This window comes from Colletes latitarsis, unplaced genomic scaffold (genome assembly GCF_051014445.1).
Source record: "Colletes latitarsis isolate SP2378_abdomen unplaced genomic scaffold, iyColLati1 scaffold0007, whole genome shotgun sequence".
Lineage (NCBI taxonomy): Eukaryota > Metazoa > Arthropoda > Insecta > Hymenoptera > Colletidae > Colletes > Colletes latitarsis.
Genome location: NW_027488367.1, coordinates 34,959,424 through 34,985,908, shown reverse-complemented (window position 1 = coordinate 34,985,908; position 26,485 = coordinate 34,959,424).

Sequence of the window (26,485 nt, the reverse complement as noted above, 5' to 3'; positions counted from 1 at the left end):
TATAAGCCAGATGCGCGCAAATCCCAGACCTAACCCAGACCTAACCGGTGTTATCCTCTAAAATATTGATCGAAACCAGGTTTTATTGACTGCTTCAGTGTGTTACCACATTACTACGTGTTTCAAACACGGAAAATACCCAGGATCTGGCCAACAAGTTTGCGAAAAAGGCGAAAGTATAAGCCAGATGCGCGCAAATCCCAGACCTAACCCAGACCTAACCGGTGTTATCCTCTAAAATATTGATCGACACCAGGTTTAATTGACTGCCTCAGTGTGGTACAACATTACTACGTGATTCAAACACGAAAAAAACCCAGGATCTGGCCAACAAGTATGCGAAGAAGGCAAAATCATGAGCCAGATGCGGGCATAACCCAGACCTAACCCAGACCTAACCGGTGTCATCCTCTAAAAAAATTGATCGAAACCAGGTTTTATTGTCTGCTTCAGTGTGTTACCACATTACTACGTGTTTCAAACACGGAAAAACCCAGGATCTGGCCAACAAGTTTGCGAAAAAGGCGAAAGTATAAGCCAGATGCGCGCGTATCCCAGACCTAACCCACACATAACCGGTGTTATCCTCTAAAATATTGATCGAAGCCAGCTTAAATTGACTGCTTCAGTGTGTTACCACATTACTACGTGTTTCAAACACGGAAAATACCCAGGATCTGGCCAACAAGTATGCGAAGAAGGCAAAATCATGAGCCAGATGCGGGCATCACCCAGACCTAACCCAGACCTAACCGGTGTTATCCTCTAAAATACTGTCCTAATCCAGGTTTAATAGACTGCCTCAGTGTGTTACCACATTACTACGTGATTGAAACACGAAAAAAACCCCGGATCTGGCCAACAAGTTTGCGAAAAGGGCGAAAGTATAAGCCAGATGCGCGCAAATCCCAGACCTAACCCAGACCTAACCGGTGTTATCCTCTAAAATATTGATCGAAACCAGGTTTTATTGACTGCTTCAGTGTGTTACCACATTACTACGTGTTTCAAACACGGAAAATACCCAGGATCTGGCCAACAAGTTTGCGAAAAAGGCGAAAGTATAAGCCAGATGCGCGCAAATCCCAGACCTAACCCAGACCTAACCGGTGTTATCCTCTAAAATATTGATCGAAACCAGGTTTTATTGACTGCTTCAGTGTGTTACCACATTACTACGTGATTCAAACACGGAAAAAACCCAGGATCTGGCCAACAAGTTTGCGAAAATGGTGAAAGTATAAGTCAGATGCGCGCATATCCCAGACCTAACCCAGACCTAACCGGTGTTATCCTCTGAAATATTGATCGAAACCAGGTTTAATTGACTGCTTCAGTGTGTTACCACATTACTACGTGATCAAACACGGAAAAAACCCAGGATCTGGCCAACAAGTATGCGAAGAAGGCGAAGGTATAAGCCAGATGCGCGCATATCCCAGACCTAACCCAGACCTAACTGGTGTTATCCTCTAAAATATTGATCGAAACCAGGTTTAATTGACTGCCTCAGTGTGGTACCACATTACTACGTGATTCAAACACGGAAAAAACCCAGGATCTGGTCAACAAGTTTGCGAAAAAGGCGAAATCATGAGCCAGATGCGTGCATTTCCCGGACCTAACCCAGACCTAACCGGTGTTATCCTCTGAAATATTGATCGAAACCAGGTTTAATTGGCTGCCTCAGTGAATTACCACATTACTACGTGATTCAAACACGAAAAAAACCCAGGATCTGGCCAACAAGTATGCGAAGAAGGCAAAATCATGAGCCAGATGCGGGCATAACCCAGACCCAACCCAGACCTAACCGGTGTTATCCTCTAAAATATTGATCGAAACCAGGTTAAATTGACTGTTTCAGTGTGTTACCACATTACTACGTGATTCAAACACGGAAAAAACCCAGGATCAGGCCAACAAGTTTGCGAAAAAGGCGAAATCATGAGCCAGATGCGTGCATTTCCCCGACCTAACCCAGACCTAACCGGTGTTATCCTCTAAAATATTGATCGGAACCAGGTTTAATTGACTGCTTCAGTGTGTTACCACATTACTACGTGATTCAAACACGGAAAAAACCCAGGATCTGGCCAACAAATTTGCGAAAAAGGCGAAATCATGAGCCAGATGCGTGCATTTCCCGGACCTAACCCAGACCTAACCGGTGTTATCCTCTAAAATATTGATCGAAACCAGGTTAAATTGACTGCTTCAGTGTGTTACCACATTACTACGTGATTCAAACACGGAAAAAACCCAGGATCTGGCCAACAAGTTTGCGAAAATGGTGAAAGTATAAGTCAGATGCGCGCATATCCCAGACCTAACCCAGACCTAACCGGTGTTATCCTCTAAAATATTGATCGAAACCAGCTTTAATTGACTGCTTCAGTGTGTTACCACATTACTACGTGATTCAAACACGAAAAAAACCCAGGATCTGGCCAACAAGTATGCGAAGAAGGCAAAACCATGAGCCAGATGCGGGCATAACCCAGACCTAACCCAGACCTAACCGGTGTTATCCTCTAAAATATTGATCGAAACCAGGTTTAATTGACTGCTTCAGTGAATTACCACTTTACTACGCGATTCAAACACGGAAAAAACCCAGGATCTGGCCAACAAGTTTGCGAAAGAGGCGAAAGTATAAGCCAGATGCGCGTATATCCCAGACCTAACCCAGACCTAACCGGTGTTATCCTCTAAAATATTGATCGAAACCAGGTTAAATTGACTGCTTCAGTGTGTTACCACATTACTACGTGATTCAAACACGGAAAAAACCCAGGATCAGGCCAACAAGTTTGCGAAAAAGGCGAAATCATGAGCCAGATGCGTGCATTTCCCGGACCTAACCCAGACCTAACCGGTGTTATCCTCTAAAATATTGATCGGAACCAGGTTTAATTGACTGCTTCAGTGTGTTACCACATTACTACGTGATTCAAACACGAAAAAAACCCAGGATCTGGCCAACAAGTATGCGAAGAAGGCAAAATCATGAGCCAGATGCGGGCATAACCCTGACCTAACCCAGACCTAACCGGTGTTATCCTCTAAAATATTGATCGAAACCAGGTTTTATTGACTGCTTCAGTGTGTTACCACATTACTACGTGATTCAAACACGGAAAAAACCCAGGATCTGGCCAACAAGTTTGCGAAAAAGGTGAAAGTATAAGTCAGATGCGCGCATATCCCAGACCCAACCCAGACCTAACCGGTGTTATCCTCTAAAATATTGATCGAAACCAGGTTAAATTGACTGCTTCAGTGTGTTACCACATTACTACGTGATTCAAACACGGAAAAAACCTAGGATCTGGCCAACAAGTTTGCGAAAAAGGTGAAAGTATAAGTCAGATGCGCGCATATCCCAGACCTAACCCAGACCTAACCGGTGTTATCCTTTGAAATATTGATCGAAACCAGGTTTAATTGACTGCTTCAGTGTGTTACCACATTACTACGTGATCAAACACGGAAAAAACCCAGGATCTGGCCAACAAGTATGCGAAGAAGGCGAAAGTAGAAGCCAGATGCGCGCATATCCCAGACCTAACCCAGACCTAACTGGTGTTATCCTCTAAAATATTGATCGGAACCAGGTTTAATTGACTGCCTCAGTGTGGTACCACATTACTACGTGATTCAAACACGGAAAAAACCCAGGATCTGGTCAACAAGTTTGCGAAAAAGGCGAAATCATGAGCCAGATGCGTGCATTTCCCGGACCTAACCCAGACCTAACCGGTGTTATCCTCTGAAATATTGATCGAAACCAGGTTTAATTGACTGCCTCAGTGTGGTACAACATTACTACGTGATTCAAACACGAAAAAAACCCACGATCTGGCCAACAAGTATGCGAAGAAGGCAAAATCATGAGCCAGATGCGGGCATAACTCAGACCTAACCCAGACCTAATCGGTGTTATCCTCTAAAATATTGATCGAAACCAGGTTTAATTGACTGCTTCAGTGAATTACCACATTACTACGTGATTCAAACACGAAAAAAACCCAGGATCTGGCCAACAAGTATGCGAAGAAGGCAAAATCATGAGCCAGATGCGGGCATAACCCAGACCTAACCCAGACCTAACCGGTGTTATCCTCTAAAATATTGATCGAAACCAGGTTAAATTGACTGCTTCAGTGTGTTACCACATTACTACGTGATTCAAACACGAAAAAAACCCAGGATCTGGCCAACAAGTATGCGAAGAAGGCAAAACCATGAGCCAGATGCGGGCATAACCCAGACCTAACCCAGACCTAACCGGTGTTATCCTCTAAAATATTGATCGAAACCAGGTTTAATTGACTGCTTCAGTGAATTACCACTTTACTACGTGATTCAAACACGGAAAAAACCCAGGATCTGGCCAACAAGTTTGCGAAAGAGGCGAAAGTATAAGCCAGATGCGCGTATATCCCAGACCTAACCCAGACCTAACCGGTGTTATCCTCTAAAATATTGATCGAAACCAGGTTAAATTGACTGCTTCAGTGTGTTACCACATTACTACGTGATTCAAACACGGAAAAAACCCAGGATCAGGCCAACAAGTTTGCGAAAAAGGCGAAATCATGAGCCAGATGCGTGCATTTCCCGGACCTAACCCAGACCTAACCGGTGTTATCCTCTAAAATATTGATCGGAACCAGGTTTAATTGACTGCTTCAGTGTGTTACCACATTACTACGTGATTCAAACACGAAAAAAACCCAGGATCTGGCCAACAAGTATGCGAAGAAGGCAAAATCATGAGCCAGATGCGGGCATAACCCTGACCTAACCCAGACCTAACCGGTGTTATCCTCTAAAATATTGATCGAAACCAGGTTTTATTGACTGCTTCAGTGTGTTACCACATTACTACGTGATTCAAACACGGAAAAAACCCAGGATCTGGCCAACAAGTTTGCGAAAAAGGTGAAAGTATAAGTCAGATGCGCGCATATCCCAGACCTAACCCAGACCTAACCGGTGTTATCCTCTAAAATATTGATCGAAACCAGGTTAAATTGACTGCTTCAGTGTGTTACCACATTACTACGTGATTCAAACACGGAAAAAACCCAGGATCTGGCCAACAAATTTGCGAAAAAGGCGAAATCATGAGCCAGATGCGTGCATTTCCCGGACCTAACCCAGACCTAACCGGTGTTATCCTCTAAAATATTGATCGAAACCAGGTTTTATTGACTGCTTCAGTGTGTTACCACATTACTACGTGATTCAAACACGGAAAAAACCCAGGATCTGGCCAACAAGTTTGCGAAAAAGGTGAAAGTATAAGTCAGATGCGCGCATATCCCAGACCTAACCCAGACCTAACCGGTGTTATCCTCTGAAATATTGATCGAAACCAGGTTTAATTGACTGCTTCTGTGTGTTACCACATTACTACGTGATCAAACACGGAAAAAACCCAGGATCTGGCCAACAAGTATGCGAAGAAGGCGAAAGTAGAAGCCAGATGCGCGCATATCCCAGACCTAACCCAGACCTAACTGGTGTTATCCTCTAAAATATTGATCGGAACCAGGTTTAATTGACTGCCTCAGTGTGGTACCACATTACTACGTGATTCAAACACGGAAAAAACCCAGGATCTGGTCAACAAGTTTGCGAAAAAGGCGAAATCATGAGCCAGATGCGTGCATTTCCCGGACCTAACCCAGACCTAACCGGTGTTATCCTCTGAAATATTGATCGAAACCTGGTTTAATTGACTGCCTCAGAGTGGTACAACATTACTACGTGATTCAAACACGAAAAAAACCCAGGATCTGGCCAACAAGCATGCGAAGAAGGCAAAATCATGAGCCAGATGCGGGCATAACTCAGACCTAACCCAGACCTAATCGGTGTTATCCTCTAAAATATTGATCGAAACCAGGTTTAATTGACTGCTTCAGTGAATTACCACATTACTACGTGATTCAAACACGAAAAAAACCCAGGATCTGGCCAACAAGTATGCGAAGAAGGCAAAATCATGAGCCAGATGCGGGCATAACCCAGACCTAACCCAGACCTAACCGGTGTTATTCTCTAAAATATTGATCGAAACCAGGTTAAATTGACTGCTTCAGTGTGTTACCACATTACTACGTGATTCAAACACGAAAAAAACCCAGGATCTGGCCAACAAGTATGCGAAGAAGGCAAAACCATGAGCCAGATGCGGGCATAACCCAGACCTAACCCAGACCTAACCGGTGTTATCCTCTAAAATATTGATCGAAACCAGGTTAAATTGACTGCTTCAGTGTGTTACCACATTACTACGTGATTCAAACACGGAAAAAACCCAGGATCTGGCCAACAAATTTGCGAAAAAGGCGAAATCATGAGCCAGATGCGTGCATTTCCCGGTCCTAACCCAGACCTAACCGGTGTTATCCTCTAAAATATTGATCGAAACCAGGTTAAATTGACTGCTTCAGTGTGTTACCACATTACTACGTGATTCAAACACGAAAAAAACCCAGGATCTGGCCAACATGTATGCGAAGAAGGCAAAATCATGAGCCAGATGCCGGCATAACCCCCACCTAACCCAGAACTAACCGGTGTTATCCTCTAAAATATTGATCGAAACCAGCTTTAATTGACTGCTTCAGTGTGTTACCACATTACTACGTGATTCAAACACGAAAAAAACCCAGGATCTGGCCAACAAGTATGCGAAGAAGGCAAAATCATGAGCCAGATGCGGGCATAACCCAGACCTAACCCAGACCTAACCGGTGTTATCCTCTAAAATATTGATCGAAACCAGGTTTAATTGACTGCTTCAGTGAATTACCACTTTACTACGTGATTCAAACACGGAAAAAACCCAGGATCTGGCCAACAAGTTTGCGAAAAAGGCGAAAGTATAAGCCAGATGCGCGTATATCCCAGACCTAACCCAGACCTAACCGGTGTTATCCTCCAAAATATTGATCGAAACCAGGGTTAATTGACTGCTTCCTTGTGTTACCACATTACTGCGTGATTCAAACACGGAAAAAACCCAGGATCTGGCCAACAAGTTTGCGAAAAAGGCGAAAGTATAAGCCAGATGCGCGCGTATCCCAGACCTAACCCACACATAACCGGCGTTATCCTCTAAAATATTTATCGAGGCCAGGTTAAATTGACTGCTTCAGTGTGTTACCACATTACTACGTGATTCAAACACGAAAAAAACCCAGGATCTGGCCAACAAGTATGCGGAGAAGGCAAAATCATGAGCCAGATGCGGGCATAACCCAGACCTAACCCAGACCTAACCGGTGTCATCCTGTAAAAAAATTGATCGAAACCAGGTTTTATTGACTGCTTCAGTGTGTTACCACATTACTACGTGTTTCAAACACGGAAAAAACCCAGGATCTGGCCAACAAATTTGCGAAAAAGGCGAAATCATGAGCCAGATGCGTGCATAACTCAGACCTAACCCAGACCTAATCGGTGTTATCCTCTAAAATATTGATCGAAACCAGGTTTAATTGACTGCTTCAGTGAATTACCACATTACTACGTGATTCAAACACGAAAAAAACCCAGGATCTGGCCAACAAGTTTGCGAAAAGGGCGAAAGTATAAGCCAGATGCGCGCAAATCCCAGACCTAACCCAGACCTAACCGGTGTTATCCTCTAAAATATTGATCGAAACCAGGTTTTATTGACTGCTTCAGTGTGTTACCACATTACTACGTGATTCAAACACGGAAAAAACCCAGGATCTGGCCAACAAGTTTGCGAAAAAGGCGAAAGTATAAGCCAGATGCGCGCAAATCCCAGACCTAACCCAGACCTAACCGGTGTTATCCTCTAAAGTATTGATCGAAACCAGGTTTTATTGACTGCTTCAGTGTGTTACCACATTACTACGTGATTCAAACACGGAAAAAACCCAGGATCTGGCCAACAAGTTTGCGAAAAAGGTGAAAGTATAAGTCAGATGCGCGCATATCCCAGACCTAACCCAGACCTAACCGGTGTTATCCTCTGAAATATTGATCGAAACCAGGTTTAATTGACTGCTTCAGTGTGTTACCACATTACTACGTGTTCAAACACGGAAAATACCCAGGATCTGGCCAACAAGTATGCGAAGAAGGCGAAAGTATAAGCCAGATGCGCGCATATCCCAGACCTAACCCAGACCTAACTGGTGTTATCCTCTAAAATATTGATCGAAACCAGGTTTAATTGACTGCCTCAGTGTGGTACCACATTACTACGTGATTCAAACACGGAAAAAACCCAGGATCTGGTCAACAAGTTTGCGAAAAAGGCGAAATCATGAGCCAGATGCGTGCATTTCCCGGACCTAACCCAGACCTAACCGGTGTTATCCTCTGAAATATTGATCGAAACCAGGTTTAATTGACTGCCTCAGTGTGGTACAACATTACTACGTGGTTCAAACACGAAAAAAACCCAGGATCTGGCCAACAAGTATGCGAAGAAGGCAAAATCATGAGCCAGATGCGGGCATAACTCAGACCTAACCCAGACCTAATCGGCGTTATCCTCTAAAATATTGATCGAAACCAGGTTTAATTGACTGCTTCAGTGAATTACCACATTACTACGTGATTCAAACACGAAAAAAACCCAGGATCTGGCCAACAAGTATGCGAAGAAGGCAAAATCATGAGCCAGATGCGGGCATAACCCAGACCTAACCCAGACCTAACCGGTGTTATCCTCTAAAATATTGATCGAAACCAGGTTGAATTGACTGCTTCAGTGTGTTACCACATTACTACGTGATTCAAACACGGAAAAAACCCAGGATCAGGCCAACAAGTTTGCGAAAAAGGCGAAATCATGAGCCAGATGCGTGCATTTCCCGGACCTAACCCAGACCTAACCGGTGTTATCCTCTAAAATATTGATCGGAACCAGGTTTAATTGACTGCTTCAGTGTGTTACCACATTACTACGTGATTCAAACACGGAAAAAACCCAGGATCTGGCCAACAAATTTGCGAAAAAGGCGAAATCATGAGCCAGATGCGTGCATTTCCCGGACCTAACCCAGACCTAACCGGTGTTATCCTCTAAAATATTGATCGAAACCAGGTTAAATTGACTGCTTCAGTGTGTTACCACATTACTACGTGATTCAAACACGGAAAAAACCCAGGATCAGGCCAACAAGTTTGCGAAAAAGGCGAAATCATGAGCCAGATGCGTGCATTTCCCGGACCTAACCCAGACCTAACCGGTGTTATCCTCTAAAATATTGATCGGAACCAGGTTTAATTGACTGCTTCAGTGTGTTACCACATTACTACGTGATTCAAACACGGAAAAAACCCAGGATCTGGCCAACAAATTTGCGAAAAAGGCGAAATCATGAGCCAGATGCGTGCATTTCCCGGACCTAACCCAGACCTAACCGGTGTTATCCTCTAAAATATTGATCGAAACCAGGTTGAATTGACTGCTTCAGTGTGTTACCACATTACTACGTGATTCAAACACGAAAAAAACCCAGGATCTGGCCAACATGTATGCGAAGAAGGCAAAATCATGAGCCAGATGCGGGCATAACCCCCACCTAACCCAGAACTAACCGGTGTTATCCTCCAAAATATTGATCGAAACCAGGGTTAATTGACTGCTTCCTTGTGTTACCACATTACTACGTGATTCAAACACGGAAAAAACCCAGGATCTGGCCAACAAGTTTGCGAAAAAGGCGAAAGTATAAGCCAGATGCGCGCGTATCCCAGACCTAACCCCCACATAACCGGCGTTATCCTCTAAAATATTTATCGAAGCCAGGTTAAATTGACTGCTTCAGTGTGTTACCACATTACTACGTGATTCAAACACGAAAAAAACCCAGGATCTGGCCAACAAGTATGCGGAGAAGGCAAAATCATGAGCCAGATGCGGGCATAACCCAGACCTAACCCAGACCTAACCGGTGTCATCCTCTAAAAAAATTGATCGAAACCAGGTTTTATTGACTGCTTCAGTGTGTTACCACATTACTACGTGTTTCAAACACGGAAAATACCCAGGATCTGGCCAACAAGTTTGCGAAAAAGGCGAAAGTATAAGCCAGATGCGCGCATATCCCAGACCTAACCCAGACCTAACCGGTGTTATACTCTGAAATATTGATCGAAACCAGGTTTAATTGACTGCTTCAGTGGGTTACCACATTACTACGTGTTTCAAACACGGAAAAAACCCAGGATCTGGCCAACAAATTTGCGAAAAAGGCGAAATCATGAGCCAGATGCGTGCATAACTCAGACCTAACCCAGACCTAATCGGTGTTATCCTCTAAAATATTGATCGAAACCAGGTTTAATTGACTGCTTCAGTGAATTACCACATTACTACGTGATTCAAACACGAAAAAAACCCAGGATCTGGCCAACAAGTTTGCGAAAAGGGCGAAAGTATAAGCCAGATGCGCGCAAATCCCAGACCTAACCCAGACTTAACCGGTGTTATCCTCTAAAATATTGATCGAAACCAGGTTTTATTGACTGCTTCAGTGTGTTACCACATTACTACGTGATTCAAACACGGAAAAAACCCAGGATCTGGCCAACAAGTTTGCGAAAAAGGCGAAAGTATAAGCCAGATGCGCGCAAATCCCAGACCTAACCCAGACCTAACCGGTGTTATCCTCTAAAATATTGATCGAAACCAGGTTTTATTGACTGCTTCAGTGTGTTACCACATTACTACGTGATTCAAACACGGAAAAAACCCAGGATCTGGCCAACAAGTTTGCGAAAAAGGTGAAAGTATAAGTCAGATGCGCGCATATCCCAGACCTAACCCAGACCTAACCGGTGTTATCCTCTGAAATATTGATCGAAACCAGGTTTAATTGACTGCTTCAGTGTGTTACCACATTACTACGTGTTCAAACACGGAAAAAACCCAGGATCTGGCCAACAAGTATGCGAAGAAGGCGAAAGTATAAGCCAGATGCGCGCATATCCCAGACCTAACCCAGACCTAACTGGTGTTATCCTCTAAAATATTGATCGAAACCAGGTTTAATTGACTGCCTCAGTGTGGTACCACATTACTACGTGATTCAAACACGGAAAAAACCCAGGATCTGGTCAACAAGTTTGCGAAAAAGGCGAAATCATGAGCCAGATGCGTGCATTTCCCGGACCTAACCCAGACCTAACCGGTGTTATCCTCTGAAATATTGATCGAAACCAGGTTTAATTGACTGCCTCAGTGTGGTACAACATTACTACGTGGTTCAAACACGAAAAAAACCCAGGATCTGGCCAACAAGTATGCGAAGAAGGCAAAATCATGAGCCAGATGCGGGCATAACTCAGACCTAACCCAGACCTAATCGGTGTTATCCTCTAAAATATTGATCGAAACCAGGTTTAATTGACTGCTTCAGTGAATTACCACATTACTACGTGATTCAAACACGAAAAAAACCCAGGATCTGGCCAACAAGTATGCGAAGAAGGCAAAATCATGAGCCAGATGCGGGCATAACCCAGACCTAACCCAGACCTAACCGGTGTTATCCTCTAAAATATTGATCGAAACCAGGTTGAATTGACTGCTTCAGTGTGTTACCACATTACTACGTGATTCAAACACGGAAAAAACCCAGGATCAGGCCAACAAGTTTGCGAAAAAGGCGAAATCATGAGCCAGATGCGTGCATTTCCCGGACCTAACCCAGACCTAACCGGTGTTATCCTCTAAAATATTGATCGGAACCAGGTTTAATTGACTGCTTCAGTGTGTTACCACATTACTACGTGATTCAAACACGGGAAAAACCCAGGATCTGGCCAACAAATTTGCGAAAAAGGCGAAATCATGAGCCAGATGCGTGCATTTCCCGGACCTAACCCAGACCTAACCGGTGTTATCCTCTAAAATATTGATCGAAACCAGGTTAAATTGACTGCTTCAGTGTGTTACCACATTACTACGTGATTCAAACACGAAAAAAACCCAGGATCTGGCCATCAAGTTTGCGAAAAAGGCGAAAGTGTAAGCCAGATGCGCGCGTATCCCAGACCTAACCCACACATAACCGGTGTTATCCTCTAAAATATTGATCGAAGCCAGGTTAAATTGACTGCTTCAGTGTGTTACCACATTACTACGTGATTCAAACACGAAAAAAACCCAGGATCTGGCCAACAAGTATGCGGAGAAGGCAAAATCATGAGCCAGATGCGGGCATAACCCACACCTAACCCAGACCAAACCGGTGTCATCCTCTAAAAAAATTGATCGAAACCAGGTTTAATTGACTGCTTCAGTGTGTTACCACATTACTACGTGATTCAAACACGAAAAAAACCCAGGATCTGGCCAACAAGTATGCGAAGAAGGCAAAATCATGAGCCAGATGCGGGCATAACGCAGACCTAACCCACACCTAATCGGTGTTATCCTCTAAAATATTGATCGAAACCAGGTTTAATTGACTGCTTCAGTGTGTTACCACATTACTACGTGATTCAAACACGAAAAAAACCCAGGATCTGGCCAACAAGTATGCGAAGAAGAAAAAAACATGAGCCAGATGCGGGCATAACTCAGACCTAACCCAGACCTAACCGGTGTTATCCTCTAAAATATTGATCGAAACCAGGTTTAATTGACTGCCTCAGTGTGGTACAACATTACTACGTGATTCAAACACGAAAAAAACCCAGGAGCTGGCCAACAAGTTTGCGAAAATGGCGAAAGTGTAAGCCAGATGCGCGCATATCCCAGGCCTAACCCAGACCTAACCGGTGTTATCCTCTAAAATATTGATCGAAACCAGGTTTAATTGACTGCTTCAGTGTGTTACCACATTACTACGTGATTCAAACACGAAAAAAACCCAGGATCTGGCCAACAAGTATGCGAAGAAGACAAAATCATGAGCCAGATGCGGGCATAACTCAGACCTAACCCAGACCTAACCGGTGTTATCCTCTAAAATATTGATCGAAACCAGGTTTAATTGACTGCCTCAGTGTGGTACAACATTACAACGTGATTGAAACACGAAAGAAACCCAGGATCTGGCCAACAAGTTTGCGAAAATGGCGAAATCATAAGCCAGATGCGTGCATTTCCTGGACCTAACGCAGACCTAACCGGTGTTATCCTCCAAAATATTGATCGAAACCAGGTTTAATTGACTGCTTCATGGTATTACCACATTACTACGTGATTCAAACACGGAAAAAACCCAGGATCTGGCCAACAAGTTTGCGAAAAAGGCGAAAGTATAAGCCAGATGCGCGCATATCCCAGGCCTAACCCAGACCTAACCGGTGTTATCCTCTAAAATATTGATCGAAACCAGGTTTAATTGACTGCTTCAGTGTGTTACCACATTACTACGTGATTCAAACACGAAAAAAACCCAGGATCTGGCCAACAAGTATGCGAAGAAGGCAAAATCATGAGCCAGATGCGGGCATAACCCAGACATAACCCAGACCTAACCGGTGTTATCCTCTAAAATATTGATCGACACCAGGTTTTATTGACTGCTTTAGTGAATTACCACATTACTACGTGATTCAAACACGGAAAAAACCCAGGATCTGGCCAACAAGTTTGCGAAAAAGGCGAAAGTATAAGCCAGATGCGCGTATATCCCAGACCTAACCCAGACCTAACCGGTGTTATCCTCTAAAATATTGATCGAAACCAGGTTTAATTGACTGCTTCAGTGAATTACCACATTACTACGTGATTCAAACACGAAAAAAACCCAGGATCTGGCCAACAAGTATGCGAAGAAGGCAAAATCATGAGCCAGATGCGGGCATAACGCAGACCTAATCCACACCTAATCGGTGTTATCCTCTAAAATATTGATCGAAACCAGGTTTAATTGACTGCTTCAGTGTGTTACCACATTACTACGTGATTCAAACACGAAAAAAACCCAGGATCTGGCCAACAAGTATGCGAAGAAGACAAAATCATGAGCCAGATGCGGGCATAACTCAGACCTAACCCAGACCTAACCGGTGTTATCCTCTAAAATATTGATCGAAACCAGGTTTAATTGACTGCCTCAGTGTGGTACAACATTACTACGTGATTCAAACACGAAAAAAACCCAGGATCTGGCCAACAAGTTTGCGAAAATGGCGAAAGTGTAAGCCAGATGCGCGCATATCCCAGGCCTAACCCAGACCTAACCGGTGTTATCCTCTAAGATATTGATCGAAACCAGGTTTAATTGACTGCTTCAGTGTGTTACCACATTACTACGTGATTCAAACACGAAAAAAACCCAGGATCTGGCCAACAAGTATGCGAAGAAGACAAAATCATGAGCCAGATGCGGGCATAACTCAGACCTAACCCAGACCTAACCGGTGTTATCCTCTAAAATATTGATCGAAACCAGGTTTAATTGACTGCCTCAGTGTGGTACAACATTACAACGTGATTGAAACACGAAAGAAACCCAGGATCTGGCCAACAAGTTTGCGAAAATGGCGAAATCATAAGCCAGATGCGTGCATTTCCTGGACCTAACGCAGACCTAACCGGTGTTATCCTCCAAAATATTGATCGAAACCAGGTTTAATTGACTGCTTCATGGTATTACCACATTACTACGTGATTCAAACACGGAAAAAACCCAGGATCTGGCCAACAAGTTTGCGAAAAAGGCGAAAGTATAAGCCAGATGCGCGCATATCCCAGGCCTAACCCAGACCTAACCGGTGTTATCCTCTAAAATATTGATCGAAACCAGGTTTAATTGACTGCTTCAGTGTGTTACCACATTACTACGTGATTCAAACACGAAAAAAACCCAGGATCTGGCCAACAAGTATGCGAAGAAGGCAAAATCATGAGCCAGATGCGGGCATAACCCAGACCTAACCCAGACCTAACCGGTGTTATCCTCTAAAATATTGATCGACACCAGGTTTTATTGACTGCTTTAGTGAATTACCACATTACTACGTGATTCAAACACGGAAAAAACCCAGGATCTGGCCAACAAGTTTGCGAAAAAGGCGAAAGTATAAGCCAGATGCGCGTATATCCCAGACCTAACCCAGACCTAACCGGTGTTATCCTCTAAAATATTGATCGAAACCAGGTTTAATTGACTGCTTCAGTGAATTACCACATTACTACGTGATTCAAACACGAAAAAAACCCAGGATCTGGCCAACAAGTATGCGAAGAAGGCAAAATCATGAGCCAGATGCGGGCATAACGCAGACCTAACCCACACCTAATCGGTGTTATCCTCTAAAATATTGATCGAAACCAGGTTTAATTGACTGCTTCAGTGTGTTACCACATTACTACGTGATTCAAACACGAAAAAAACCCAGGATCTGGCCAACAAGTATGCGAAGAAGACAAAATCATGAGCCAGATGCGGGCATAACTCAGACCTAACCCAGACCTAACCGGTGTTATCCTCTAAAATATTGATCGAAACCAGGTTTAATTGACTGCCTCAGTGTGGTACAACATTACTACGTGATTCAAACACGAAAAAAACCCAGGATCTGGCCAACAAGTTTGCGAAAATGGCGAAAGTGTAAGCCAGATGCGCGCATATCCCAGGCCTAACCCAGACCTAACCGGTGTTATCCTCTAAAATATTGATCGAAACCAGGTTTAATTGACTGCTTCAGTGTGTTACCACATTACTACGTGATTCAAACACGAAAAAAACCCAGGATCTGGCCAACAAGTATGCGAAGAAGACAAAATCATGAGCCAGATGCGGGCATAACTCAGACCTAACCCAGACCTAACCGGTGTTATCCTCTAAAATATTGATCGAAACCAGGTTTAATTGACTGCCTCAGTGTGGTACAACATTACAACGTGATTGAAACACGAAAGAAACCCAGGATCTGGCCAACAAGTTTGCGAAAATGGCGAAATCATAAGCCAGATGCGTGCATTTCCTGGACCTAACGCAGACCTAACCGGTGTTATCCTCCAAAATATTGATCGAAACCAGGTTTAATTGACTGCTTCATGGTATTACCACATTACTACGTGATTCAAACACGGAAAAAACCCAGGATCTGGCCAACAAGTTTGCGAAAAAGGCGAAAGTATAAGCCAGATGCGCGCATATCCCAGGCCTAACCCAGACCTAACCGGTGTTATCCTCTAAAATATTGATCGAAACCAGGTTTAATTGACTGCTTCAGTGTGTTACCACATTACTACGTGATTCAAACACGAAAAAAACCCAGGATCTGGCCAACAAGTATGCGAAGAAGGCAAAATCATGAGCCAGATGCGGGCATAACCCAGACCTAACCCAGACCTCACCGGTGTTATCCTCTAAAATATTGATCGAAACCAGATTTAATTGACTGCCTCACTGTGGTACAACATTACTACGTGATTCAAACACGAAAAAAACCCAGGATCTGGCCAACAAGTTTGCGAAAAAGGCAAAATCATGAGCCAGATGCGGGCATAACCCTGACCTAACCCAGACCTAACCGGTGTTATCCTCCAAAATATTGATCGAAACCAGGGTTAATTGACTGCTTCCTTGTGTTACCACATTACTACGCGATTCAAACACGGAAAAAACCCAGGATCTGGCCAACAAGTTTGCGAAAAAGGCGAAAGTATAAGCCAGATGCGCGCGTATCCCAGACCTAACCCAGACATAACCGGTGTTATCCTCTAAAATATTGATCGAAACCAGGTTAAATTGACTGCTTCAGTGTGTTACCACATTACTACGTGATTCAAACACGAAAAAAACCCAGGATCTGGCCAACAAGTTTGCGAAAATGGCGAAAGTGTAAGCCAGATGCGCGCATATCCCAGACCTAACCCAGACCTAACCGGTGTTATCCTCTAAAATATTGATCGAAACGAGGTTTAATTGACTGCTTCAGTGAATTACCACATTACTACGTGATTCAAACACGGAAAAAACCCAGGATCTGGCCAACAAGTTTGCGAAAAAGGCGAAATCATGAGCCAGATGCGGGCATAACCCAGACATAACCCAGACCTTACCGGTGTTATCCTCTAAAATATTGATCGAAACCAGGTTTCATTGGCTGCTTCAGTGTATTACCACATTACTACGTGAATCAAACACGAAAAAAACCCAGGATCTGGCCAACAAGTATGCGAAGAAGTCAAAATCATGAGCCAGATGCGGGCATAACCCAGACCTAACCCAGACCTAACCGGTGTTATCCTCTAAAATATTGGTCGAAACCAGGTTTAATTGACTGCTTCAGTGTGTTACCACATTACTACATGATTCAAACACGAAAACAACCCAGGATCTGGCCAACAAGTATGCGAAGAAGGCAAAATCATGAGCCAGGTGCGGGCATATCCCGGACCTATCCCAGACCTAACCGTTGTTATCCTCTAAAATATTGATCGAAACCAGGTTTAATTGACTGCTTCAGTGTGGTACCACATTACTGCGTTATTCAAACCCGAAAAAGACCCAGGAACTAGCCAACAAGTATGCGAAAAAGGCGAAAGTATAAGCCACATGCGCGCAAATCCCAGACCTAACCCAGCCCTAACCGGTGTTATCCTCTGAAATATTGATCGAAACCAGGTTTAATTGACTGCTTCAGCGTGCTACCACATTACTAGGTGTTTCAAACACGGAAAATACCTAGGACCTGGCCAACAAGTATGCGAAAAAGGCGAAAGTATAAGCGACATGCGCGCAAATCCCAGACTTAACCCAGCCCTAACCGGTGTTATCCTCTAAAATATTGATCGAAACAAGGTTTAATTGACTGCTTCAGTGTGGTACCACATTACTGCGTTATTCAAACCCGAAAAAAACCCAGGATCTAGGCAACAAGTATGCGAAAAAGGCGAAAGTATAAGCCAGATGCGCGCATATCCCAGACCTAACCCAGACCTAACCGGTGTTATCCTCTGAAATATTGATCGAAACCTGGTTTAATTGACTGCTTCAGTGTGTTACCACATTACTACATGATTCAAACACGAAAAAAACCCAGGATCTGGCCAACAAGTATGCGAAGAAGGCAAAATCATGAGCCAGATGCGGGCATATCCCGGACCTATCCCAGACCTAACCGGTGTTATCCTCTAAAATATTGATCGGAACAAGGTTTAATTGACTGCTTCAGTGTGTTACCACATTACTACGTGATTCAAATACGAAAAAACCCCAGGATCTGGCCAACAAGTTTGCGAAAAAGGCGAAAGTATAAGCCAGATGCGCGCAAATCCCAGACCTAACCCAGACCTAACCGGTGTTATCCTCTAAAATATTGATCGAAACCAGGTTTAATTGACTGCGTCAGTGTGTTACCACATTACTACGTGATTCAAACACGAAAAAAACCCAGGATCTGGCCGACAAGTATGCGAAGAAGGCAAAATCATGAGCCAGATGCGGGCATATCCCGGACCTATCCCAGACCTAACCGGTGTTATCCTCTAAAATATTGATCGAAACCAGGTTTAATTGACTGCTTCAGTGTGTTACCACATTACTACGTGATTCAAACACGAAAAACCCCCAGGATCTGGCCAACAAGTATGCGAAGAAGGCAAAATCATGAGCCAGATGCTGGCATAACCCAGACCTAACCCAGACCTTACCGGTGTTATCCTCTAAAATATTGATCGAAACCAGGTTCTATTGACTGCTTCAGTGTATTACCACATTACTACGTGATTCAAACACGAAAAAAACCCAGGATCTGGCCAACAAGTATGCGAAGAAGTCAAAATCATGAGGCTGATGCGGGCATATCCCGGACCTATCCCAGACCTAACCGGTGTTATCCTCTAAAATATTGATCGAAACCAGGTTTAATTGACTGCTTCAGTGTGTTACCACATTACTACATGATTCAAACACGAAAAAAACCCAGGATCTGGCCAACAAGTATGCGAAGAAGGCAAAATCATGAGCCAGATGCGGGCATAACCCAGACCTAACCCAGACCTAACCGGTGTTATCCTCTGAAATATTGATCGAAACCAGGTTTAATTGACTGCTACAGTGTGTTACCACATTACTACGTGATTCAAACACGGAAAAACCCCAGGATCTGGCCAACAAGTATGCGAAGAAGGCGAAAGTATAAGCCAGATGCGCGCATTTCCCAGACCTAACCCAGACCTAACCGGTGTTATCCTCTGAAATATTGATCGAAACCAGGTTTAATTGACTGCTTCAGTGTGTTACCACATTACTACGTGATTCAAACACGAAAAAAACCCAGGATCTGGCCGACAAGTATGCGAAGAAGGCAAAATCATGAGGCTGATGCGGGCATATCCCGGACCTATCCCAGACCTAACCGGTGTTATCCTCTAAAATATTGATCGAAACCAGGTTTAATTGACTGCTTCAGTGTGTTACCACATTACTACGTGATTCAAACACGAAAAAACCCCAGGACCTGGCCAACAAGTATGCGAAGAAGGCAAAATCATGAGCCAGATGCGGGCATAACCCAGACATAACCCAGACCTTACCGGTGTTATCCTCTAAAATATTGATCGAAACCAGGTTCTATTGACTGCTTCAGTGTATTACCACATTACTACGTGATTCAAACACGAAAAAAACCCAGGATCTGGCCGACAAGTATGCGAAGAAGGCAAAATCATGAGGCTGATGCGGGCATATCCCGGACCTATCCCAGACCTAACCGGTGTTATCCTCTAAAATATTGATCGAAACCAGGTTTAATTGACTGCTTCAGTGTGTTACCACATTACTACGTGATTCAAACACGAAAAAACCCCAGGATCTGGCCAACAAGTATGCGAAGAAGGCAAAATCATGAGCCAGATGCGGGCATAACCCAGACATAACCCAGACCTTACCGGTGTTATCCTCTAAAATATTGATCGAAACCAGGTTCTATTGACTGCTTCAGTGTATTACCACATTACTACGTGATTCAAACACGAAAAAAACCCAGGATCTGGCCAACAAGTATGCGAAGAAGTCAAATTCATGAGCCAGATGCGGGCATAACCCAGACCTAACCCAGACCTAACCGGTGTTATCCTCTAAAATATTGATCGAAACCAGGTTTAATTGACTGCTTCAGTGTATTACCACATTACTACGTGATTCAAACACGAAAAAAACTCAGGATCTGGCCAACAAGTATGCGAAGAAGGCAAAATCATGAGCCAGATGCGGGCATAACCCAGACCTAACCCACACCTAACCGGTGTTATCCTCTAAAATACTGTCCGAATCCAGGTTTAATTGACTGCCTCAGTGTGGTACAACATTACTACGTGTTTCAAACACGGAAAAAACCCAGGATCTGGCCAACAAGTATGCGAAGAAGGCAAAATCATGAGCCAGATGCGGGCATAACCCAGATCTAACCCAGACCTAACCGGTGTTATCCTCTAAAATATTGATCGAAACCAGGTTTAATTGACTGCTTCAGTGTATTACCACATTACTACGTGATTCAAACACGAAAAAAACTCAGGATCTGGCCAACAAGTATGCGAAGAAGGCAAAATCATGAGCCAGATGCGGGCATAACCCAGACCTAACCCAGACCTAACCGGTGTTATACTCTGAAATATTGATCGAAACCAGGTTTAATTGACTGCTTCAGTGTGTTACCACATTACTACGTGATTCAAACACGGAAAAACCCCAGGATCTGGCCAACAAGTATGCGAAGAAGGCGAAAGTATAAGCCAGATGCGCGCATTTCCCAGACCTAACCCAGACCTAACCGGTGTTATCCTCTGAAATATTGATCGACACAAGGTTTAATTGACTGCTTCAGTGTGTTACCACATTACTACGTGATTCAAACACGAAAAAAACACAGGATCTGGCCAACAAGTTTGCGAAAATGGCGAAAGTGTAAGCCAGATGCGCGCATATCCCAGACCTAACCCAGACCTAACCGGTATTATCCTCTAAAATATTGATCGAAACCAGGTTTAATTGACTGCTTCAGTGAATTACCACATTACTACGTGATTCAAACACGAAAAAAACCCAGGATCTGGCCAACAAGTATGCGAAGATGGCAAAATCATGAGCCAGATGCGGGCATAACTCAGACCTAACCCAGACCTAACCGGTGTTATCCTCTAAACTATTGATCGAAACCAGGTTTAATTGACTGCTTCAGTGTGTTACCACATTACTACGTGATTCAAACACGAAAAAAACCCAGGATCTGGCCAACAAGTATGCGAAGAAGGCAAAATCATGAGCCAGATGCGGGCATAACCCAAACCTTACCCAGACCTAACCGGTGTTATCCTCTAAAACATTGATCGAAGCCAGGTTTAATTGACTGCTTCAGTGAATTACCACATTACTACGTGATTCAAACACGGAAAAAACCCAGGATCTGGCCAACAAGTTAGCGAAAAAGGCGAAATCATAAGCCAGATGCGTGCATTTCCCGGACCTAACCCAGACCTAACCGGTGTTATCCTCTAAAATATTGACCGAAACCAGGTTTAATTGACTGCTTCAGTGTATTACCACATTACTACGTGATTCAAACACGGAAAAAACCCAGGAGCTTGCCAACAAGTTTGCGAAAAAGGTGAAAGTATAAGCCAGATGCGCGCATATCCCAGACCTAACCCAGACCTAACCGGTGTTATCCCCTAAAATATTGATCGCAAACAGGTTTAATTGACTGCTTCAGTGTGTTACCACATTACTACGTGATTCAAACACGAAAAAAACCCAGGATCTGGCCAACAAGTATGCGAAGAAGGCAAAATCATGAGCCAGATGCGGGCATAACCCAAACCTTACCCAGACCTAACCGGTGTTATCCTCTAAAACATTGATCGAAGCCAGGTTTAATTGACTGCTTCAGTGTGTTACCACATTACTACGTGTTTCAAACACGGAAAATTCCCAGGATCTGGCCAACAAGTTTGCGAAAAAGGCGAAAGTATAAGCCAGATGCGCGCATTTCCCAGACCTAACCCAGACCTAACCGGCGTTATCCTCTAAAATATTGATCGAAACCAGGTTTAATTGACTGCTTCAGTGTGGTACCACATTACTGCGTTATTCAAACCCGAAAAAAACCCAGGATCTAGCCAACATGTATGCGAAAAAGGCGAAAGTATAAGCCAGATGCGCGCATATCCCAGACCTGACCCAGACCTAACCGGTGTTATCCTCTGAAATATTGATCGAAACCAGGTTTAATTGACTGCTTCAGTGTGTTACCACATTACTACGTGATTCAAACACGAAAAAAACCCAGGATCTGGCCAACAAGTATGCGAAGAAGGCAAAATCATGAGCCAGATGCGGGCATAACCCAAACCTTACCCAGACCTAACCGGTGTTATCCTCTAAAACATTGATCGAAGCCAGGTTTAATTGACTGCTTCAGTGAATTACCACATTACTACGTGATTCAAACACGGAAAAAACCCAGGATCTGGCCAACAAGTTAGCGAAAAAGGCGAAATCATAAGCCAGATGCGTGCATTTCCCGGACCTAACCCAGACCTAACCGGTGTTATCCTCTAAAATATTGACCGAAACCAGGTTTAATTGACTGCTTCAGTGTATTACCACATTACTACGTGATTCAAACACGGAAAAAACCCAGGAGCTTGCCAACAAGTTTGCGAAAAAGGTGAAAGTATAAGCCAGATGCGCGCATATCCCAGACCTAACCCAGACCTAACCGGTGTTATCCCCTAAAATATTGATCGCAAACAGGTTTAATTGACTGCTTCAGTGTGTTACCACATTACTACGAGATTCAAACACGAAAAAAACCCAGGATCTGGCCAACAAGTATGCGAAGAAGGCAAAATCATGAGCCAGATGCGGGCATAACCCAGACCTAACCGGTGTTATCCTCTAAAATATTGATCGAAACCAGGTTTAATTGACTGCTTCAGTGTATTACCACATTACTACGTGATTCAAACACGGAAAAAACCCAGGATCTGGCCAACAAGTTTGCGAAAAAGGCGAAATCATGAGCCAGATGCGTGCATTTCCCGGACCTATCTCAGACCTAAACGGTGTTATCCTCTGAAATATGGATCGAAACCAGGTTTAATTGACTGCTTCAGTGTGGTACGACATTACTACGTGATTCAAACACGGAAAAAACCCAGTATCTGGCCAACAAGTATGCGAAGAAGGCAAAATCATGAGCCAGATGCGGGCATAACCCAGACCTAACCCAGACCTAACCGGTGTTATCCTCTAAAATATTGATCGAAACCAGGTTTAATTGACTGCTTCAGTGTGTTACCACATTACTACGTGATTCAAACACGGAAAAAACCCAGGATCTGGCCAACAAGTATGCGAAGAAGGCAAAATCATGAGCCAGATGCGGGCATAACCCAGACCTAACCCAGACCTAACCGGTGTTATCCTCTAAAATATTGATCGAAACCAGGTTTAATTGACTGCTTCAGTGTGTTACCACATTACTACGTGATTCAAACACGAAAGAAACCCAGTATCTGGCCAACAAGTTTGCGAAAAAGGCGAAAGTATAAGCCAGATGCGCGCATTTCCCAGACCTAACCCAGACCTAACCGGCGTTATCCTCTAAAATATTGATCGAAACCAGGTGTAATTGACTGCTTCAGTGTGGTACCACATTACTGCGTTATTCAAACCCGAAAAAAACCCAGGATCTAGCCAACATGTATGCGAAAAAGGCGAAAGTATAGGCCAAATGCGCGCATAACCCAGACCTAACCCAGACCTAACCGGTGTTATCCTCTGAAATATTGATCGAAACCAGGTTTAATTGACTGCTTCAGTGTGTTACCTCATTACTACATGATTCAAACACGAAAAAAACCCAGGATCTGGCCAACAAGTATGCGAAGAAGGCAAAATCATGAGCCAGATGCGGGCATATCCCGGACCTATCCCAGACCTAACCGGTGTTATCCTCTAAAATATTGATCGAAACCAGGTTTAATTGACTGCTTCAGTGTGTTACCACATTACTACGTGTTTCAAACACGGAAAATACCCAGGATCTGGCCAACAAGTTTGCGAAAAAGGCGAAAGTATAAGCCAGATGCGCGCAAATCCCAGACCTAACCCAGACCTAACCGGTGTTATCCTCTAAAATATTGATCGAAACCAGGTTTAATTGACTGCTTCAGTGTGTTACCACATTACTACGTGATTCAAACACGAAAAAAACCCAGGATCTGGCCAACAAGTATGCGAAGAAGGCAAAATCATGAGCCAGATGCGGGCATATCCCGGACCTATCCCAGACCTAACCGGTGTTATCCTCTAAAATATTGATCGAAACAAGGTTTAATTGACTGCTTCAGTGTGTTACCACATTACTACGTGATTCAAACACGAAAAAACCCCAGGATCTGGCCAACAAGTATGCGAAGAAGGCAAAATCATGAGCCAGATGCGGGCATAACCCAGACCTAACCCAGACCTTACCGGTGTTATCCTCTAAAATATTGATCGAAACCAGGTTTAATTGACTGCGTCAGTGTGTTACCACATTACTACGTGATTCAAACACGAAAAAAACCCAGGATCTGGCCGACAAGTATGCGAAGAAGGCAAAATCATGAGCCAGATGCGGGCATATCCCGGACCTAACCCAGACCTAACCGGTGTTATCCTCTAAAATATTGATCGAAACCAGGTTTAATTGACTGCTTCAGTGTGCTACCACATTACTACGTGATTCAAAGACGAAAAACCCCCAGGATCTGGCCAACAAGTATGCGAAGAAGGCAAAATCATGAGCCAGATGCTGGCATAACCCAGACCTAACCCAGACCTTACCGGTGTTATCCTCTAAAATATTGATCGAAACCAGGTTCTATTGACTGCTTCAGTGTATTACCACATTACTACGTGATTCAAACACGAAAAAAACCCAGGATCTGGCCAACAAGTATGCGAAGAAGTCAAAATCATGAGGCTGATGCGGGCATATCCCGGACCTATCCCAGACCTAACCGGTGTTATCCTCTAAAATATTGATCGAAACCAGGTTTAATTGACTGCTTCAGTGTGTTACCACATTACTACATGATTCAAACACGAAAAAAACCCAGGATCTGGCCAACAAGTATGCGAAGAAGGCAAAATCATGAGCCAGATGCGGGCATAACCCAGACCTAACCCAGACCTAACCGGTGTTATCCTCTGAAATATTGATCGAAACCAGGTTTAATTGACTGCTTCAGTGAATTACCACATTACTACGTGATTCAAACACGAAAAAAACCCAGGATCTGGCCAACAAGTATGCGAAGATGGCAAAATCATGAGCCAGATGCGGGCATAACTCAGACCTAACCCAGACCTAACCGGTGTTATCCTCTAAACTATTGATCGAAACCAGGTTTAATTGACTGCTTCAGTGTGTTACCACATTACTACGTGATTCAAACACGAAAAAAACCCAGGATCTGGCCAACAAGTATGCGAAGAAGGCAAAATCATGAGCCAGATGCGGGCATAACCCAAACCTTACCCAGACCTAACCGGTGTTATCCTCTAAAATACTGTCCGAATCCAGGTTTAATTGACTGCCTCAGTGTGGTACAACATTACTACGTGTTTCAAACACGGAAAAAACCCAGGATCTGGCCAACAAGTATGCGAAGAAGGCAAAATCATGAGCCAGATGCGGGCATAACCCAGATCTAACCCAGACCTAACCGGTGTTATCCTCTAAAATATTGATCGAAACCAGGTTTAATTGACTGCTTCAGTGTATTACCACATTACTACGTGATTCAAACACGAAAAAAACTCAGGATCTGGCCAACAAGTATGCGAAGAAGGCAAAATCATGAGCCAGATGCGGGCATAACCCAGACCTAACCCAGACCTAACCGGTGTTATCCTCTAAAATATTGATCGAAACCAGGTTTAATTGACTGCTTCAGTGTGTTACCACATTACTACATGATTCAAACACGAAAAAAACCCAGGATCTGGCCAACAAGTATGCGAAGAAGGCAAAATCATGAGCCAGATGCGGGCATAACCCAGACCTAACCCAGACCTAACCGGTGTTATCCTCTGAAATATTGATCGAAACCAGGTTTAATTGACTGCTTCAGTGAATTACCACATTACTACGTGATTCAAACACGAAAAAAACCCAGGATCTGGCCAACAAGTATGCGAAGATGGCAAAATCATGAGCCAGATGCGGGCATAACTCAGACCTAACCCAGACCTAACCGGTGTTATCCTCTAAACTATTGATCGAAACCAGGTTTAATTGACTGCTTCAGTGTGTTACCACATTACTACGTGATTCAAACACGAAAAAAACCCAGGATCTGGCCAACAAGTATGCGAAGAAGGCAAAATCATGAGCCAGATGCGGGCATAACCCAAACCTTACCCAGACCTAACCGGTGTTATCCTCTAAAATACTGTCCGAATCCAGGTTTAATTGACTGCCTCAGTGTGGTACAACATTACTACGTGTTTCA